The sequence below is a fragment of the Mus caroli genome, unplaced genomic scaffold, assembly GCF_978045245.1.
Source record: "Mus caroli unplaced genomic scaffold, Mus_caroli_1 scaffold_20, whole genome shotgun sequence".
Taxonomy (NCBI): Eukaryota; Metazoa; Chordata; class Mammalia; order Rodentia; family Muridae; genus Mus; species Mus caroli.
Window position 1 is genome coordinate 54,988,250 of NW_028227275.1, and position 22,089 is coordinate 55,010,338.

Here is a 22,089-nt window from a genome sequence, read left to right on the forward strand (position 1 = left end):
TGGTAACATGATGCACTGTGAGCCAACATAGCGCCCACCAGGTATTTTGTTACAGCAATGAGAGAAACAACAGATAGGACCCCATACTTTAGACCCCAACTGTAACTGCATGCTCACAGAAGGACCTTCTGCAGTAACAGAGAGGCACAGCAGGCCTGGGGTGCTCAAACCCGGCACATCCCACAGGCAGCCTGGGCCATTCTGAGCCTCAGGTAGTCCTGCCCGATGAGCATGTTTTTGTTCAAGGGAGTCCTGGACCACACAGGATATTTTATACTAACAATGAGAACTTCTAATATTATTATTTAGATTTGCTGATTTTAGTGTGTTTGCAGGTCTTTTGCTTGCATGTGTCTATGCATCACATGTATGCAATGCCAGTGGAGGCCAGAAGTGGGGGCTGGATCCCCTGGAACTGCAGTTAGACTGTTGTGAGCTGCTCTGTGGGCACTGGGTCCTGAACATGAGTTCTGTGAGAGCATCCAGTCCTCTGAACCACCAAGTCATCTTCTGGCTTCACAGTGTGATCTTTACAAAACAGTTATTGAGTTGATTGTATTTCCTCGTGCTTTTTAAAAAAAATATTTATTTGTGTGTGTGTATGTGTGTGTATAACACATGTGTGTGAATGTATGTATATGAAGGCCAAAGAGAGGGTCAGATGGATCCCCTGGAACTGGAGCTGTGGGCAGCTTGTCTTAGTTAGGGTTTTACTGCTGTGAACAGACACCATCACCAAGGCAAGTCTTATAAAACAACATTTACTTGGGGCTGGCTTACAGGTTCAGAGGTTCAGCCCATTATCATCAAGGTGGAAGCATGGCAGTATCCAGGCTGTCATGGCGCAGGCAGAGCTGAGAGTTCTATGTCTTCATCCAAAGGTGGCTAGTGGAAGACTGACTTCCAGACAACTAGGGTGAGGATCTTTAGCCCACACCCACAGTGACACATCTACTCCAACCAGGTCACACCTATTCCAACAAGGCCACACCTTCAGATGGTACCACTCCCTGGCCCAAGAATACACAAACCATCACACAGCTCATGGGTGCAAATATTCTTAACTGCAAAGTCATCTCTCCAGCTGTCTGTCTGTCTGTCTGTCTGTCTGTCTGTCTATCTCTGTGTGCATGTGTGCATATGTGCGTGCATGTGTGTGTGTGTGTGTGTGTGTGTATGAAGTTTTATGGAGGGTTCAGTGATGTAGGCAGGTGGTTCTACTTTAAGCCATCTTGTCTCCAGCTCTCACAGAGATCAAATGGATGCAGAGGGTCCCAGGGCTCCAGGGAAACAGTCACTGACACAGATCACATGGCTGGAATGGAGGAGTGTTGCTCAGTGGTAGGGTACAGGAGGTACTAACTCAACCTGGCAAGCATCTAAAGTAAAAAAAGTTCACATTGCTGCCATGGGGAGAGGCTCAGTATGTACAAGCCTGGTGACTTGAGTGCCACCCCCAGAGTGCATGTTACAAAGCTAGATTCAGAAGCACAGGTGTGTATAGCCCCACTCTGCTCCTTCAAGGTGGAAGGAGGGAGCAAGGGGATTGTGGGGAAGCTGGTAAACTCCTGGACAGTTTGGCTGGAATGAACAGAATAGTAGAAATTACCAGAGAGCTTGCCTCTGAGCAAGGTGGAAAAAATCGTTCTCTGACCTTCACGTGTGCACCACGCTGCACACAAGCCCGCCCTCCCACGTCCGCACACACTAAAAACAAACCAGTCAACCACCACCAAAAAAAGGGCCACATTTCCAACCCAAAATTTAAAATCCAAGTTTGCTGAACTGAATGAGAAACTGAGTAAGGAGAGAAAAACAAATCCAAAAATCAGCTCCAGTCAGGCAGTGGTGGTGCAGACCTTTAATCCCAGAGGCAGTTGGATCTCTGAGTTCAAAGCCAGTCTGGACCAGATCGAGTTTCAGGACAGTCAGGGCTACACAGAGAAACCCTGTCTCAAATAAAACAAAAAAACAAAACAATCAAACCAAACCAAAACCAAAAATCCCTAGAACAACAACAACATCCACTCCTCTTGGCCTACCTGGCATTGAGGCCACATTGGCTCTGGGGAGTAGACCAAGCCTCAGCCCATGCTATGCACTGTGAGTTCTGGGTGATTATTCTAAGTCACACTCTTCCTTCTGGACTGGCTGCTTTCTCTTCCCTCAGACCCTTCCTTGCTCACCCCGCACTCCCTGCACGGCCCTCCTCTACAGCAGCAGGAGGCAGGGCCAGTTGCTCCAGCAGACCCAGAGCTTGTGGGTACCTAGAAACATTGGCCCTTCTACATGATAGGAGGGGTCCCAAATGTTAGTCCTTTGGGGGTTTCTCTGGTCTTCTCTGTGCAGAAGGCTGGCAATAAAGGGTGGTGGTCACTCAGTGTCCCTACCTCCCTGGGGAGGTCTCAGGTCTCCCGGCCTGCACAGCGTCTTATGGCCTTCCACCTTATTCCCTGAGACAGTGTCTCTCCATGAGCCTGGATCTTGCATCTAGCTGCCTGCAAGCCTCAGGGAGTCTCCGGTTTCTATCACAGCAGTGTTGGGGGTACCAGCAGTATCACTTTGTGCCTGGGCTTTACGTGGGCAATGAGGAGCTGAACTCAGTACACACACACACACTTTACACGCTGAGTCATCTCCACAGCCCAGAGAAAGGTGAATTTTGGTGAATTCCCTGGGGAATGCAGGCTTTGACTATGTGGAGGTTTCAAAGAGCATCATGGCTCCGAGGACATCCCAGAAAGGGCACACGACTTCGTCCCAGAAGAACATGGTCAAGTGCTTGTTCCATTTTTGAACCCATGTGCCTTTGTAAAGCTCCTTCTCGAGTGCTTAGACAAGACAGAGCTCCGACGATGTCTCCCTCGGGAGATGCCAGCCTGGTCTGCATTCTCCTTGGAAGGGCACCATTTGTAAATTTCAGCCTGCTCAGGACAAATCAGACTTATCTGCAGCCGGGGAGCACTGCTTCACGTTAAATAGATCAGCCTGCGGTCCACAAGCAGCGAGGATTAACACACACTCGGGATTTCCTCCCCACGCCTTTGCGGTGAGCAGAATCCCAGAAGCAGGGGCCTAACCTTCTGATCTGGTCCCTAACCGGGTGTGGTGGCATAAGGCTGGCTCTGCCATTCAAAATCACTCTGTAATTTAATGAGTTTAAGGCTAGCCTAGGTTACATAAGTCTCTAACTCCAAAATAAATAATAAACCCATAATACATGCATACATACATACACACATACATACACACATAGACACACACATACATACATACACACACATACATACATACACACATACATATATACACACATACATACATACACACATACATACACACATAGACACACACATACATACATACACACACATACATACATACATACACACATACATACATACATACACACATACATACACACACATACATACATACACACATACACACATACATACATACACACATACATACATACACACATACATCATATATACATACATACACACACATACACACATACATATATACACATACACACATACATACACACATGCATACATACACACAAACATACACACATACATACACACATCTGGGTCTCAGGGACATCATCCAGTTGGTAAAATACTTACTGCCAAACAGGAGGACCCGAGTTCAATTCCCCATTACCTTCCTAAAACCCAGGCATATGGTGCATGTCTATAAGCCCAATGCTAGAGACGTAGAGACTAGGAGCCCTGGGCGTGCTGGCCAGTAATCTAGACCAAATGTGACTTCTAGGTTCTTTGATCAACCCTGCCTCAAAAAATCAGGTGAAGAGTTTACTGAACACTGATCTCTGTCCTAACGTGTGTGTGTGTGTGTGTGTGTGTGTGAGTGTGTGTGTGTGTATAAAATACTTACCCATGTGTTATGTGTGAATGTGCAAACACACACACACACACTCACATATACACACACAAAATACCTTGTTCATAAATGGGTCCAAAAGACGAGGTGAGTCTTTTAGTGCTGGGGTGTGGGGTATCAATATTACCTACCCTTGTCACCCTTTCCTTTCAACATCCTGACTCAGCCCATGTGAGATCCCTGAATACTGCAGACTCCCAAGCTGATCTGAGATGGTGACCTTGGTGCATCAACTTCAAGCAGGCAGGTTCCAAACTCCAACAGAGACATCACTCCAGGTGAAGTATGGGAAGCACTGACTTAGCTCTGTCTTCACAGAGAGAGGCAGGATTCATCCAGCCTGAAGGAGGACTGGCCACGGCCATTGTGTGTCTTCCCCTCCCCCATTTGGAAAGGGTTGTCTTGCTTGTGCGGCTGTGACGTGCCATGCATCCAGCCTGCCTTTTGTCTGCTTCAAGAACTTCCTGCTGCAGCTTGTGGTCCACAGGGCACATTTGACACTGATGTCACCCTACAAATGGGAGAGGACCCTGGTGATGAGACATCCTGTGTCTGTGGGGAAAGGGGTTCAATCTTCTTCAGGTGCTGAGACCTGTCAATTGGACAGAAGCCCAGCGCACAGTAGCAGCTGGGGATGGCCGTTTCCAAGCCGGGCCTCTGGCTGTATGAAAGGTGACTTTGAATGGCTGCATTTGTTCCTGAAGCAGCCTGGGCAACTCAAAGTTACTGTGACAAAGGACTCTGCACGAGGCCTTGCTGTCAGGAACAGCAGGAGAAATAAAAAGCTCTCTTTAAAACTTCCCTTTTCACGACCAACATGTCAGATATACACACAGTGGAGGGGGCCGTAGATGAAGCTAGGTGGTCCCACCACCCTGCAGCCCGCAGGGACCACAGCAGGGATTTTGTCCCTCTGTCTCTGTCTCTCCTCCTCACCACTGGAATGCTTAGACTAAATCGCAATCATAAAGTAACTTCATGTGTGTAATTCCCTCTTTTAAAAGGATGCTGTTTTCTCAGGGAACCATGAAGCCTCCTTTATCACACTCAGAAAAAAGATAAAAGAAAGAAAGAAAAAAAAAAACCCAACTGAGCCACTTAGCCAGGATCAGCACTCAGACACGCTGTGATCAGACTGCCTCCTTTGTCTTAAGTGTCCCTTGTCTCTGTGGTTGTTTTAGGGATCTAAAAAGGCCGGGGTGGCATTTGGTTGCTAGTTCTGGAAAGCCTTTCTAGTTCTCAGCTGCCTCTCTTCTTTTAAGAATTTAAATTTAATTTAATTACCATTATCTTTTTGAGGCAGGGTCCCACTGTGCAGTCTGGACTGGACTGGAAGTCTAATGTAGACCAAGTTGGCCTTGAACTCACGGAGATCTGTTTTCATCTGCTTTCCAAGAGCAGGGATTAATGGTATGTGCCACCATGTCCTGCATACATTTCCTCTTTTCCTTTGTTTTTATTATTTAACTATTTTCTTTTATGCATATAGATGTTTTGCCTACATATCTGTGTATCACTTGCATGCCTGGTGCCCACGGAGGTCAGAAGAGGGTGTTGGATCCCCTGGAACTGGAGTTACAAATGGTTGTGAGCAGTCATGTGGACGCAGTGAATCAAACCCAGGTCTTCTAGAACAGCTGATGTTCTCAACAGCAGAGCTGTCTCTCCAGCCAGTTTGTTTGTTTGTTTGTTTGTTTGTTTGCTTGTTTTCTTCTGTTTTGTTTTGCTTTGTTTTGAAACAAAGTCTCTCTGTCTAGCTTTGGCTGTCCTGGAACTTTTTCTCTAGGCCAGGCAGGACTTGAACTCAGAAAGATCCTCCTGCCTTTGTCTCCACTGCCTTCTTTTTAAAAACGTGTCACACCACTGACTTTCTTGAAATTCAGTCATTCCTGCCCCAAGGATTAACCTATCTCCTAGGCAACGAAATGTCTCACACTTCCTCCTCCCCCTTAAATATTCATCTGTTTAAAAAATTTCAAGTGTGAGTGTATCTGTCTGTCTGTCTGCCTGCCTGTGTGTGTGGTCTAGAGGAGGGCATTTATTCTCCTGGAGCTGGAGTTAAGACAGCAGTAAGTTGCTCAGTGTGGGTGCTGGGGACTGAACTTTGACCTCTGCAAGAGCATCAAGTCCTCTTAACTGCCAAGCCATCTCTCCAGGCTCCCCCATACTCCCTGAAAATGGATGTCAGCTTGTTCTGTGCTTGGGATCTTCTTTGTGTTTTGCTGTGAGACAGGGTCTCACATAGCTGAGGTTGACCCTGAACTCCAGGCCTGTGCCACCACACCCGCCTGTGGTTAATATCTTGACTGTTCCCCAGAGTTAAGGGCTTGCTCCCCAGAACAGCTCTACTGGAAGTAGTAGTGGAAGTTCTAAAGGGCGGAGAGTTGTTAAGTCGCCAGGATGTACCCTTAAATGAGACAATGTGACTAGACCGCCTTGTTCTTTCTTTTGCTGCACCATGTGCTCCTGTCCTGGTGTGCTGTCTTACAAAGCAATGTCTCCTCTAATTCTGCCCAAATAGACCCTTTCTCTCTTTAAGTTGATTACCTTGGCATGTTCGTTACAGAAAGGAAATCTGATTACTATACCATGTCAGGCGATGCCTGTGGTCCATTTTTCCCTCTTCCAATGATGCTACAGTAGCCTGTGGTTCCAAGGGTGTCAGCCTGACTCCTCCATGGTGACAGCCCTTGCTTGGTGTTCGATCTCCAGTATTGACCTCTCAGTATTGATTCTCGCCATCAAGGGTTTCAGAATTACATGGGAAACACACCTCTGCGCATGTCTGTGAAGGATTATCTAATTAGGCTGATCGAGGCTACACATGGGTGGCACTGTTCTACGGGCAGGGGGCTTGGACTGAAAAGGAAGGATGCGGAGCGCCAGCATTCATTGCTCTCCATAGATGCACTGTGACCAGCTGCATCCTGCTTTTGTTGCCATGGCTTTCCACCTCGAAGGACCACGAGCCAAGTCAAGGACCTGCCCTGCCTTCAGTTGCCTCTGTCAGATGTTTAGCTTCAGCAGTGATGCAGATGCCCTGACTGTTGTTTGGAGGACTGGAATGTGGTGGAAGGACCCTGTGACCTTGGTTGTTAGAAGCTTGTGGCTTTCAGAACTCCTCTAGTGACTGACTGACACTGGCCGCACTGTGACTATTCTGAGACTGCCATGGTGTGAGGAAGCCCAGACCAGCCATTCAGAGCTGTCACATGAAGAGAGAGAGAGAGGTCTGGGAAACAGATGGATTCAATGGGAAAAGTGTTTGCCACACAAACAGGAGAACCTGAGTTTAAAGTCCCAGAACCTGTGTGAAAACTCAGACACAGCACTGTGTCTGTAATCCCAGGGCGCCTACTGCGAGACAGGAGGCAGGGATGGGAGAATCCCTGGAAGCTTGCGGGCCGCTAGTCTCCTATGCACAGCACTGAACACGAGAGCCAGTCTCTAAGAAGGTGAAACTGAGGACTGATGCCTGAGGGTCTGTCACCATTCCCTGTAATCACACACACACACACACACACACACACACACAGTTTTTAAAAATGTCCAAAGTGGAGAGGTGGGGGTGGGGCGCTCCAGTCTCTACTGACATCGTGGGGGAGGTTAAGGCCTGAGGAGGATGCCACCGTCACTGCCCGACTCTACCTGCATGAGGCTCCTGATGGGATCTACCTGGCTGAGGTCAGGGGCCTCTAATCTGGCCAATAATACAAGTGTTTCATCCACACACGGAGGGGTAGCTTCATATTAATGGACACTCATTGGAGTGTCCTCTGTTTCAACCATCGCCAGCACAATTGTTTCTCAGAGGCTGAAAAAGGCGCCTCTCTCTCTCTCTCTCTCTCTCTCTCTCTCTCTCTCTCTCTCTCTCTGTGTGTGTGTGTGTGTGTGTGTTTTATCAAGGTCTCATGTAGCAGTGATTGTCTGGAAGTCAATATGTAGCCGAGGATGACCTTGAATTTCTGATAATTTCTGATTCTTGTGTCTCCATGGTGCTGGGGTTGCTGGTGCACACTCCCTGCCCCCCCCTCGCTTATTTGGTGCTGGGATGGGACCCAAGCCTTTAGGCACCTAGCACAAGCACCCTGACAACTGACTTACACCCCTACCCTGGTTTTGTTTTGTTTTTCTTAATTATGTTTTAGATTTATTTTATCTTATGTGTATGCGTGCTTTGTTTGTATGTGTGTAGGTGTGCGACAGACATGTTGGTGCTTGGGGAGTCAGCAGAATGTGTCAGATCTCCTGGAACCGGAATTCCGATTGATTGTAAGCCACCATGTGGGTATTGAGAACCGATCCTAGGTCTAACTGCTGAGCCATGTCTCTAGCCTTCTGTTTTCTGGTTTTTGTTTCTTTTAAATTTAAGGTTATTATTATTATGACAGTGACAATGACGACGACGACGACGACGATGATGATGATGATGATGGTGATGATGGTGATGGTGATGATGATGGTGATGATGATGGTGATGGTGACAACGGTGTGCATGTGTGCTTTGTTTGTGTGTGTGAAAGTGTACCACACACATGCTTGGTGCCTGGGTCACTCCAATGTCTCAAGGGTTGTGGAAAAGTTGCAGGAGTCTGATCTCAATTTGCAGTGTGGGACCCAGGAATTGAACTCAGATTGTCAGGCACGGGCAGCAAATGCTTTTCGCTGCTGAGCCATCCCACTAGCCCTGCCTTTACATTTTATATTCTCTCTTACATTGATCAGCAGAAATTCTTTCCCTCACCCTCAAAGACATGGCAATTGTGGGATTCTTTTCTTTCCAGGGGTGCTCCACCCCATCCTCTGCCTTGCAGGGGTGTGACCTGCCCTTCTCCGATTCTTGGCTTGGATCAAGGCTGGAGAAAAAGGCAGGTGGGTAGAAAGATGCCTAGGGAGGCTGAACAGGGAATTTGGTTTCCAAGGCAACCAAGAGCTAGTCTTCAAACCCTCTGAGGATCATTCTTTGTCCTGTTAATAGCCAGGTGCAGTTACCTCTGTCACCTCAGCCACTGGGGCGGTGCCAGAATGGGTTCCTTAGAGAAGGTGCAGCCCTTCCTCTTTCATCTGCAGACCCTCAGTCTTCCTCAAAAACACACCCCTGCCCCAGATTTCTCCCACCCCCATGTTTTGGTGTGAAGGCTACACCCAAGGCTGTGTCCTCATGTGGTCTGTGCCCCCCAACCCATGCTCCATGTGATGAGTCTTCTGCTGCAGTTTGGATGTTCCCGCCAAAATTCAGGTTCAGTGTGAACTGCAATTATAACAGCGAGAGGAGGTGCAGCTGCCAAGGGCCTGCAATCCCAGCACTTGGGAGGGTGAGGCAAGAGGGAAGTTCTTGAATTTGAGGCCAGCCTGGGCTACATAGTGAGACTTCCATCTCAAAAATCAGATAAGGGGCTGGGGTGATGCTTCAGCTGTTCAGGACACCCGGATGGCCTCATAGAACCCTCTGTAACTCCAGTTCTAGGGATCCAATGCCCTCTTTTGGCTTCTGTGGCTCTGGCCACAACTGTGGCACTAACATACATGTAGGCAAAACACCCATACATGTAAAATGATTAATAAACTAATAAAATAAAGGCGTGGGGTTTTTACAGGTGATTGGGCTGGAGGGCTCTGCCTTCCCGGTGGGATTAAGGATGCAATTGATGATTGGCAGGGTGGTTTGTTGTCACAGGAGTGCGCTTCCCAAGAAAATGAGTTCTGTCTAATTTCCTTTCTTCTGCCTAGTGTTTGCCTCTCAGCCATGATGATTTGGCCAAACTGCTTTAGAAGATAAGGCCCCTTGATCTTGGACTTCCAGTGTCCAGAACTATGAAGCAAACATCTTCTATAGTTTAAAACTTACCCACTTTGTGGTTTTGTGTTATACCTACAAGAAGACAATATATTTGCTTTTTTGGGAGGGGGGTTTCAAGACAGGGTTTCTCTGTGTAGCCCTGGCTGTCCTGGAACTCACTTTGTAGACCAGGCTGGCCTCAAACTCAGAAATCCGCCTGCCTCTGCCTCCGGAGTGCTGGGATTAAAGGCGTGTGCCACCACACCCGGCTAATTGCTTTTTAAGAATTATTTTTACTTACACATATATATGTGGGTGTTTGTGACCAGAACAGGGTACTGGATCTCTTGGAGCTGAAGTCATAGTAATGTGTGTGCTGGGTGGGAACCAAACTCAGATGGTCTGCAAGAGCAGCAGGCACTCTTACCCTCTCAGTCATTGCTCCAGTCTCAGCAGCACCGTTCGTTCCTCAGAGCACCACCGTCCAGGCTGCCTTTGCCATCATGGAGCCTGGGGATTCTGATGAGCCTGTGCTACAGGGACAACAGCCTGAGTCGGACCGCCAGAGAGAAAGTGGACATTCACGGTATGGTTTGGAGTCAGAGGCAACTCCTGTGTCCCTGGATGGTCTGTTGGAGGCAAAGGAGCGCCAGCAGGCACTGGACACGTACTTTAGGCACCTGATCTCACAGAGGAGGGAATGAGGCCTGGAAAGGTAGGGTTTCATTCCACGGTACCCCAAAATGCCTCCTCATGCTGACTTGTGGATAGGATTTAGACCTGAGTCTTTCTCTCTGTGCCAGAGGAGGCCAGAGGAGGCCAGAGGAGGCCAGAGGAGGCCAGAGGAGGCCAGAGGAGGCCAGAGGAGGCCAGAGGAGGCCAGAGGAGGCCAGAGGAGGTGTCAGGTGTCTCGCTCCTCCCCTTTATTTAACTCATTGATTATCTTTTACATGATATATGTGTAAGGTGTATGTGTCCATATGAGTGTGTATGTGTATAGGGTGTGTGTGTTCATGTGAGTGAGTTTGTGTGTGTTCATATGAGTGTGTATGTGTATAGGGTGTGTGTGTTCATATGAGTGAGTTTGTGTGTGTTCATATGAGTGTGTATGTGTATAGGGTGTGTGTGTTCATATGAGTGAGTTTGTGTGTGTTCATATGAGTGTGTGTTTGAAGTTGTGATAAAGGTCTCCCTTGATCACTTTCGACCTTGTTCATTGGAGCAAGGCCTCTGATGTGAACTCAGAGCTTGCTGACTGGGCTAGTCTGACTAGCCAGCTTGCTCTGGGCATCTGCAGCCTCTCTCTGCCTTCTGAGTTCTGGAGTTACAGATGGAATCCCTTGGTCACCTGGTATGTTCATGAAGGCTGGGGATTTGAACTTGGAACCTTGAGTCAGCAGAGAACCATGGTCCTTTAACCCAGCTACTGTGACTTTCCAATTGGTTCTGAGACTTCTTCATGCTTCCCTCCCCACATCATAACTGACCCAGGGTAAATGCCCCAAACTGTACAAGCCCCCTCCTCAGTCCTAAGGGGAGGCATTTTGGAGTCATTTGCACTGACTTGGGGTCTCTTCTGGTCCAGGCTTGGCACAAGAGAGCTGGGTTATGAAGCATTGCCCCAGATGCAGCTGCCTTCGGCCTGGAGGTTACCTAGCCTCAAGTGTAAGCTTGAGCTAGCTACCTGTCAGGCTAGTCATCAGGGTTCAGAGATGCTTGCTCCCATGTCCCTTATACTGGGGGCCGCAATGAGAATTCAGAGTATAACTCAAGTATACCCTTTAATAGGATGGACCAACTGAAAAAGCCACACACAATTAAAAGTAAAGAATGAAATAAAGCCTCCTAGTCAGAGGAAACATCGGCCGAGACTAAGGCATGAGTCCTGTCTCACTAACTGACAGTGAGTTCACACCGTCACTTATAAAAAGGTGACAGTAATTCCTGTCTCAGAGGGTGTGATCTGTGTGCCAACAGGGACTGCTTCATTTCCTAAATTTAAATTGCTCTTAGCTCTGCCAGCCTTTTCTATCCAACTCAGTCTGACTCCAGGCCGGAGGCAATCAGTCTTCGCCATCAGTGGACGAGCTTGCCCAAAGCCTGCCTCCCCAAAGCCTTGCACAGCTCACAGCTTTGGGGACTGGATTACTCTTGTGTTGCTGTGACCAAGACACCTGATAGAAACAGCAGAAGTCCATCATGGTAGGGAAAGCATGACAGTGGGAGGGGAAAGAGCGGGCTGGGGGCTCAGTCAGGTAAAAGGAAAAGAACTCACAAAGTAGCAAAGACCAGCTACAATGTTACATTACGAATTGAGCATTTTTGTATTTTTTCCCATTTTAATGTGTGTGTGTGTGTGTGTGTGTGTGTGTGTGTGTGTGTGTGCTTGGTGCTCACAGGGGCCAGAAGGGGATATCAGATCTCCTAGGACTAAAGTTGCAGAAGGCTGTGAGTTACAGTGTGAGTGCTGGGACTTGAACCCCGGTCCTTTGAAAGAGCAGTGCTCTTAATCACTGAGGCATCTCTCCAGCCCTTTCTTTTTATTTTTTGAGACAGGACGTCAGGTACTCGAGGCTGGCCTTGAACTCCTATCCCTCTTGCCTCCACCTCCTTTGAACTGGGATTCCAGGCGTATGGTACCACACCCAGCTATAAATACATCTTCATAGCTGCTCTTTTTCACCTGATGCCACACTGCTAGTCACTGAAGCAATGAGCTCTGTTGGCAGCAGGGAGAAGCAGGTTTTCTGCACAGACTGCGTGGGAAGCGATGCTTGGAGACACCATGTGGCTCCAGTCCAGGCACAGTCCTCTGCACAGTCCTCTGCACGGTCCTGTGCACAGTCCTGTGCACAGTCCTCTGCATGGTCCTCTGGAGTTGCTGACTCCAGGACAGGGGAGGCAAGGGCTACAGCACCCTGAGTCTTGCTTCCCAACATCCCTGCTCAGCTTGTAGGGAGATGAGCCCACTGCCCATCATGGAGAGGTGATGAGAATGCAAACTGCTCCCCAGACCCTGCACTTTCTTTCTTCTTGCCAATGGCTCCAGGGTTCAATGAGGAGACCCAGAGCTTGTACAGGGTGAAGAGGGAGTGGCCAGGAGGAGCTACCCCAAGCTCCCCAGGACGTTTACCTCCTGCTCTTTGTCAACCAGCTCCCTCCCTTCAGCCATGGTGAGGCTGCTTCCCTTGTGCTTGGGAGACATTGGCTTCTGCTGTCCCCATTCTTCCTGGGGTCCTCCTGTCTTCCTCATGGCTTGTCACCTGAGCCAGCAATCAGCCACTGTTCCCGACATCTCTGAGTGGGATCGGCTCTTGGGCCTGCTGAAGTTGAGGTTGCCTCTGGAAGTTGTAAGGATTGCCAGGAAGGCCTCCACAGCAGTCCCCACTCAGGAAGGCCTCCACAGCATCCACCGCTCTCTCCTCCCTTCTTGGCTGCTCTGACACCAAAGGGTTTGGATAGGACTCACTGGCTCTGTAGAGGCCTGGGTTGGCCTAGACCGGTGGTTCTCTACCTGTGAGTTGCCACCCTTGAGGGGGCAGGTTAAAGGAGCCTTTTACAGGGGTTGCCTAAGACCATAGGAAAACACAGATATTTATGTCACAATTCATAACAGTAACAAAGTTACAGTTATGGAGTAGCAACAAGAATAATTATATGGTTTGGGGGTCACCACAACCCGAGGAACTACTGTGTTAAAGGGTCATAGGCTTAGGAAGGTTGAGAACCACTGGCCTGGACTAAGTGTGTTTTCTGTCTTCTATCTTGCAGGATGCTGTTTAGCACATACAAGTGTCTTTACTGCCATGTGCGGTAGCAGGTAGAGTCACCCCTGGGACTGTGCTCCCCAGCTCTCTCCAGTGGCGTCCTGCTGGGAGCCACCTGAAACCAGCCATTTGGGAGCATTCAAACCATGCGTGCCTGCACACCATGAGTACTGCACATCAGAGCTTACTTCCCTCCTATAACAGCACACCAGCCCAGCCCTGGCCCCTCCCACTGACTGAGAGGCCACCCTATTAGGACCAGAGTGGACAGAGGAGTAAATGAAGCTGATGCCTTGGGAGACAGAGTGAACGATGGCAGGAGTGCGTGTGGCACAGGTGTGGCGACTCACACCTGCAATCCCAGAACTCTGGAGCTGGAGGCAGGAGGGGCGGAGTTTTAAGGTCATCCTCATTTACATAGAAAATCGGACCAGTTTGCTTATGTGAAACCGTGTTGTGTGTGTGTGTTGTTTATTTGCAGGCTTGCTTTTGAGGCTAGCTTAGGCTTGTGGTAATTCTCCTGCTCCAGCCTCATGAGGTTGGAGTTAGTGGCTAAGAGCTAAGGATGTAGCTTGGTCAGCATCTGCTTATGCCAAATCTCCCTGCTTTTTAGTTCTATCTTCCCATTTTCTGGGGAGCATCCTAAACGGTACAGCTTGGCAGAAGGGGTGGAATATCAGACACGTTCACAGTTGGTCAGGGCCTTCCATCCCCTGCCCTTGTAGACTGTGAGGGCTTTCGTTTGTCACAGAGCAAAGCTCTCTAGTTTGTGTTACTGGTAAGTCCTTCCTCCTTGCCCCTTCCTTCCATGGAACCAGCTTGCAAGAGAGCTGCTATTTCTGTCTCAGTCAGGAAGCTGAGGGCTCAGCCACCACCACTCCAGATGCTGGCCCAGGCACTAACCCTGCTGCATGCAGGTGTCATGACAGCCATTTTCTCATGTGCTTGCTCTCCGGCTACACCCCACCCACCGTGATGCACTCCTAAGGATGCTCAATGCTGCACCTTAACCTTGTTTAAACTTCCAATTCTTTCCTGGTAGGATGAATATATGAAAATATATAAGTATATTTAGATGAATATACTAAAACAGACTCATATTTATTTTGTGTATGTGCACCATGGGGTCAGAAGACCACTTTGGGTGTCAGTTCTCTCCTTTCACCATGGAGGTCTGAGGTTCGAGCTCAGGCCATCAAGCTTGGTTGCAGGTCCCTTTACCCACTAAGCCATATTGCTGCTCCCAGGATAACATCAAACCCCTGATGTATTTCTCAGCACCTCTGTCTACACCACCCCAAGAGATAAACTGTGGGGACACATTCATCCCCCTCTCTCATCCTCTTGCCCCCGACATCGTTGTGTATCTACTGTGCCATCCGTTCCCAGGACCCTGAAGGACCCCCTGCGTTTTGAGCATCTCCTGTATCATCTCAGGGGTGTTATTCTCCCTGCAGTGTAACTGTGCCCCTGCTTTGTCACCACACTGTGGCTGGGTCTTGCTCTCCCCACCTTAAGCTCTTTTCAGTGTTCCACTTGGGTCTGATTTTGAACTTGTAAATGTTTTCTGCTCTGTTTCCCTTCTGGATCTGCTGCTCTCTAACTCCCTCCCTGTTCCCTTCCAAGGTTGCAAATAGGCAAATAAGATAGGCAGCTCCAGGGCCAGGTGCTTCAACCTCCAAGCTCTGCAGACTTGTCTCACCTGGGTCTCCACTGCCCATCCAGCCCTAGGCTACACATGTTCTTTCTTTGTATCCTTCCATCCTTGCCTGGGGCCTTTTAAGATCCCCAGACTCCTGCTGTTCTTCTGAGCTAGTATTTCTTTTGTGTGCACACTGCTGGGATTACAGGCTGAGCATGCCCACTCCCTTCTTTTCTATGTGGGTTTGAACTCATACTTGTGTGACAAGCACTTACCCACTGATCCGTTCCCAGCCCCTACTCGAGGGTTTCCTAAGTTACTGTATCTCTCCTCACTCGTTCATCTCTCCCTTTAGAAACTGGCCTGCTCCCAGGGTTGGTCCTGGCAGATCCAGCCTTGAGTCTCTGTTGAAGTTTGCCCTTCTCTCTAGTCTTGCTCTCCACTCCATTTCCTCTTTCCAAATGCAGATTTCAGAGTAGCCACTGTCTCTTCACTTCCTCTCTTGAGTTTGAAATTCTGGAATGTGTGTTTTGAGTTCCCCAAAGCCTTTCTGTGGGCTGTGTGTCCTCCATCAGAGAGGCCTCTGTCCTCACACTAAGAGCAAGGGACCCTGGTCCCCTGGATTGTTGCTTTTCTTTCCCTGAACAGTGACAAGAACTTCATGGTTAGTTCGGTCTGTAGCTATCAGAAGACAAGGGCTGGTGGCATCCCGTCTGGCCAGACCGAGGACCCTTCACAGAGATGCCAGGGAGGGCAGTTCATACTCTTGGGTTTGACAGTGGGAGCAGCTAGCTTCTGGCCAAAGCTATACAAACTCCAGAGAGGGGCTGACCCGCTAGTACCCATGTCAACTGTGACGACATTGGTACAAAGGAACTCTCTGGTGACAGCAATGAAAATCCTTACTCTCAGAGTGTGGGGGTTGGGTGAGTCCTCTGCATGGAAGGAAGGGACCAATGGGGCCTTGTTGCAAGGCAGTGCTCAGTTCTTACTTTAATTACACTCATTTTCTTCCCTATGGCATGACTGAAAGACATTTCCCAGCTTCCTCTGCAGCTGAGAGGGTCATGTGACCACAGGGCCTGATCTGACCAAGTTGTAGCGATTCAGGTCTCCTTTGAGAGTGGCAGAGCTCCAGGATGGAAGGACCTGGGCCTGCAGGAGATGGAGTACCTCAGGCTGGAGAGCGACCAGAATGTCTATGTTGGGCTTGCTAGGATAGCCTTGTGTTAAGCTATAGAGATCTGGGGTGTGCTTGTTACAGCAGCTGACCTATGCTGACTAGCACAGACATGTTTCCTGGGGTGCCTTCTCCCGTCCTACCCTTCCCCTTCTCTTCCCATCCCCCCAGCTCATTGGCTGGATTGCATCTTTGCCAAGTCTGTGCAAGTGGGTTTGATACCTAAACAGTGTCAAGGTTCTGCTAGCAACGAAGAAGGTGGGCGTCAATTTGGGGAGGCATCCACCAACAGCGGCTAGTGTTAGTGAGGTACAGTTTTTTGTTGTTGTGGTTTTTGTCTTTTTTTTAAATGTTTATTGTTACCTCCACACTCTGTGACCTGCTGACCCATCTTGCTGACCCTGATCTTAGACTCTCGCGTGGCCAAATGGAGCCCCGTTTCATTGATTTGTCCTTTCAGCTATGCTTAGAGCTTCTGTGGACAAAATTATAAAAAACCACAGGGCAGCAAGATGGCTCATGCAGTAAAGTTATGCCAGCCTCCAACCCCAGCGACCCCAGTTCGATCCCTGGGACCCACATAGCAGTGAGAGCTGACTCCTGAGAGTCGCTTTCTGATTTCTGCATGTGCACTGTGGATGATTTCTGCATGTGCACTGTGGATGATTTCTGCATGTGCACTGTGGATGATTTCTGCATGTGCACTGTGGATGATTTCTGCATGTGCACTGTGGATGATTTCTGCATGTGCACTGTGGATGATTTCTGGATGTGCACTGTGGATGATTTCTGCATGTGCACTGTGGATGATTTCTGCATGTGCACTGTGGATGATTTCTGCATGTGCACTGTGGATGATTTCTGCATGTGCACTGTGGATGATTTCTGCATGTGCACTGTGGATGATTTCTGCATGTGCACTGTGGATGATTTCTGCATGTGCACTGTGGATGATTTCTGCATGTGCACTGTGGATGATTTCTGCATGTGCACTGTGGATGATTTCTGCATGTGCACTGTGGATGATTTCTGCCTGTGCACTGTGGATGATTTCTGCCTGTGCACTGTGGATGATTTCTGCATGTGCACTGTGGATGATTTCTGCATGTGCACTGTGGATGATTTCTGGATGTGCACTGTGGATGATTTCTGCATGTGCACTGTGGATGATTTCTGCATGTGCACTGTGGATGATTTCTGCATGTGCACTGTGGATGATTTCTGCCTGTGCACTGTGGATGATTTCTGCATGTGCACTGTGGATGATTTCTGCATGTGCACTGTGGATGATTTCTGCATGTGCACTGTGGATGATTTCTGCATGTGCACTGTGGAGGGCACTGGGGTGATCCCTGCAGCTGGAGTTGCAGGCAGTTGTGAGCTGCTCGGCATGGGTGTTAGCAACTGACCTCAGGTCTCCTGGAAGAGCAGTGCGTGCTCTCAACTGCTGGGCCATCTCTCCAGCCCCAGGTTGGTCTGGTATTCAATATGGAGACCAGGCTGACCTTGAAATGGTGGCAATCCTGTCTCAGACGTCTGTGTGTGTTGGGATTGCAGGCATTGCTGTCGTGCTTGCCTCTCATGTATCTTAAAAACTTTAAAGTTATTGTTTGATTTAAATATTTATACTTAAATAAATAATTGTTTGTTTGTTTAAAACAGGGCTTGCTTCTAAACCTGGATCTTGCTGTGTAGACCTGGCTCTTGCTGTGTAGACCCAGGCTGATCTTGAACTTACAGACATCTGCTTGCCTCAGCCTGGAGGCTGGGATTAAAGGAGCGCTCAGCACACCTTCTCCTTGAATACTTAAACCACACAAAGCTGCCCTTCAGTATCTGCAGAGGAATGCCCTCCCCACAACGGAGACCAGAATCTGCAGATGCTTATTTGCATAAAATGCCATGATATTTGCATATAACCTAGGTGCATCCTCTCTTATAGTTTAAAATGGCTCTAGATTTCTGCTAAGACCCAATACTATGCAAATGCTCTGTAAATAGGCAGTAGCAGCACAGAGAAGTCTGTTCGTATTTAGTACAAATGCTGGGGTTTTTTTTTTTGTTTTGTTTTTTTAAAAAAATAGTTTAGCTCAAACGTTTGCTAAATCCATGGATTTGGAGCTCAAAGATACTAAGTGTTACCTAAGCTACTGTGGTAGACTGGTGCATCTTAGAGGTAGGGAGATGAAGAACTTGGGGCCAACCTAGGCTACAGAAAAGCTTGCCTGGAAAACAAACAAACCCCCAGACAAACAATTTAAACATGAGGCCCATGATTAAAATAAAGATAAATCAGCATACTGCTCATGTCTCAGGTTCTACTCACTTTTTTTTTTGTTTTGTTTTTTTTTGTTTTTTTGGTTTTTTGGTTTTTCGAGACAGGGTTTCTTTGTGTAGCCCTGGCTGTCCTGGAACTCACTTTGTAGACCAGGGTGACCTTGAACTCAGAAATCCACCTGCCTCTGCCTCCCAAGTGCTGGGATTAAAGGCGTGTGCCACCACCACCCTGCGTTCCACTCGTATTTTTAACCTTTCCCCTCTGAGACAGAGTCTCATGAAGCCCAGCCCAGCCATGAGTTAAGTCGCTTCCTAGCTAAGGACAACCTTGAACGTTTGGTCCTCTGCCTTCATCTCCCGAGGGCTGGGATTATAGGCCTGTGTCATCATCCTGGACTCATCTTAGTTAGTTAGCTAGTTTACTCATTTTATTTTTGAGACAGATTGTCACTGTATAGACCAGGCTGGCCTTCAACTCGGGGTGCTAGGATTGAAGGTGTGTGTGTGTGTGTGTGTGTGTGTGTATATGTGTGTGTGGTGTGTGTGTATGTATGTGTGTGTATGTGTGTGTGGTGTGTGTGTGTGTGTGTATGTGTGTGTGGTGTGTGTGTATGTGTGTGTGTATGTGTGTATGTATGTGTATGTGTGTGTATGTGTGTGTGTATGTGTGTGTGTGTATGTATGTGTATGTGTGTGTATGTGTGTGTGGTGTGTGTGTGTGTATGTGTGTGTATGTATGTGTGTGTATATGTGTGTGTGTGTACACACAGGTGTACTGGTGGAGGTCAGAGGACAGTTTGGAGGAGTCGATTCTCCCCTTTGAACATGTGGCTCCTGAGGATAAAAGCTCAGGTCATCAGGCCTCGCTCTGCCTTTACCCCCGAGGCCCCCCAGCTATGTTTAGAGCTTTTTAATAGCATTTCCCCTTTTTGTCTTTCTAGTTCCTATTTGTGAAAGCTGTGGTTCCTGCTGCCTGTTCTGGTGTTGTGCAGGGTCCGGCTTCAGCTGGGCCTCCTCTCCTGCTGCCCTGGGGAAGGAGGCTTGATCTCCATCACCTATGTGGATGTTGGTCCACTTGGCACCTGTAGGCACCTCCACTTCCATCTAGGGTTGTTGTTGTGAACTGTTGTGTTGAGGGAACAACGGCTTGTTCTCCCTCTCTATTACCTGGGTGCCATTGGCTGAGACCTTCACGTCATAGACCTCAATTCACTGTAATTTTTCCATGTAATTGTGTAGTTGTAATTTTTAAGGTGTCACCAACTTTTCTTTTTTTTCCTTTTATTTTTTTAACATTTATTTATTTTGGTTGTGTTCACGTGCTTGTGTAGTACACACCACAGCACGTGTGAGGTGTTCGGAGGGCTGCCTGCAGAATCATTCTCTCTACCAGGTGGGTCCCTGGAATCAAACTCAGGTTATCAGGCTTCGAAGCAGGTGCCCTTACCAGCTGAGCCATCTTATTGGCCCAGTGACCAACCTTTTCCGTGGAGGGCCAGACAGAACCTGTTTTAGGATTGCTGGTTGTGACTGCCTCTGTGGCAGTTCCTCCGCTGAGCCACTGAAGTGAGAAAGGCAAGGATGACAAGACACTCAGGGATCTGTGGCGCCCACACAGCGCTGTGTGCAGACCCCCAGTGCAGGCTTGATCGAGCTTGCTCTTCACAGGGGATGACATGTTCTTCTGTCCCAAGGCACACAATGCCTGGGGTTCCCAACTGCATTTTAACTTGACAAATACAAAAAATGAGATCAAACCCCAAAGCCCCGCTAGATACCACCATGCTTTTGGAGAAGTGTATAAATTGAGAAGTGAAAGACTTGGTGGTCACTTTGTATGCCTTTAACAAGTGTCCCTGGGCAAATGGAGCCACTTCCTCTCACCTTCTCAGAACCAGAGGGCAAGAGCCCAGGGCATGTGTCATCTCCAGCCGTGTAGTGCCTCCATTCTGCCCCACAGATGTGTCTGCACAGGGGAAGGTCAGAGCTCGGATGTCCACCCTCTAGCCAGCTTAGCAGACTCTAGGATCCCTAAAGGGCTGAGAGGTTACATAGACACCCAACTAGCTGGTACCTTCTCAAAGGGGATACTGCTGCTGATGGTGATGATGACCGTGGCTCCTTTTCTGAAAACCTTCTTACCAGTTTTCTTGTAAATAAACCAACAGAATTTAGAAAAATAAGTGTATATTTATCTGGTGTATGTGTATCTGTATGCGTGCCTGCTCATGCCACAGTGTGTATGTGTGGTGGTGGTCAGAGGACAGCTTGCAGAATTCACTGGTTATCAGTCTCTGTGGCACTTTGAATCATCTTAAGGGCCTGCAAATGGATTTTTACATGACCCCTAGCCATGTATGATGGTACATGCCTGTGGTCCCAGAACTTGGGGTGGGGTGGGTCTAGGAATGGGGCTGAAGGATCAGGAGTTCAAGGCACGCCATGGCTAAATAAGACCTTGCCTCAGAACAAGTCAACCAACCAACCAACAAAAACCAGATTTAAATGCTCCAGAAGAGAGAGAAAGGGCAGAGACTGACCTGGGTGTGACCTGGGTGTGTCCTGGGTGACCTGCCATTCCCTCTAGTGGCAGGCAGAGGCATCTGGAACAGGTGTCCAGGCATCCCCGGGGAAGCTCCTTGGCCCCTCTTCCCTTTCCTCTTTTTCCTTTAATTCCATTGCAGCCTAGCTCCTTGCCTAGCTTTCTCTGTGATAAGGCATGGGGATGGATGGATCACAATCATGGCTCTCCCGTCCCTTCTAGTGACTTGCCCTCTCACCCACCAGATGGCGCTCTCGACCACTTGGTTCCTGGCTTCCAGTGTAGCACCACTGACTGGGGGTGGGGGCAGGAGCAGTGCTTGGAGAATAAATGTGGGTAGGAAGGAGATGTGCAGCTCAGGGCTCAAATGCAGCTCATGCTGGGGTCGCAGGGGAACCTGCTTCTTATCAGTGGAGGCTTTAAGGAAACACTGTGGCTTCGAACCCATTCGGCCATTCGGCTCCTAGATGACCCCCCTCGATTGTCAGGGTGGCACCCCAGAGGTAGGCTGGGATGGGGAAGGTTTTTGTTTTTTGTTTCCCCCTCCAGGAAGCCAGGAGGGTGTCATCACAGTGAGGCATCTCTCAGAACTTGATTTGTGTCCCCTGTTACTTGGGGACATGTTGGACGGGTGACTGACACGCACCAGAGACAGTGGAATGGTGATTGATCAGTGGATAAGCCTGAGGCAGCAGAGGAGACGGCTGCGCTCTGGGACATACGTGCTCTGTCTGGCAGTTTCTCCTGGCATCCCAACCAGATCTCCCTTCTGTGGTGAAGGGCCCTCCACGGAGGGCCATGTCTGGCAGGCTCTGGATATAGCCCACAGTCAATGGCTAACTAATGCAATGGCCAGGAAGCTGGACCCTCCCTCAGATCTGGAGAAGTCTAGTGTACAACCGATGTCCCCAAGCCTCCCTGGATCTGTCCAGGGCTGGACTTAGCTCTAAGATCACATTCCTTCTGTCTTAGTCTTTTTCTGTTGCTGAT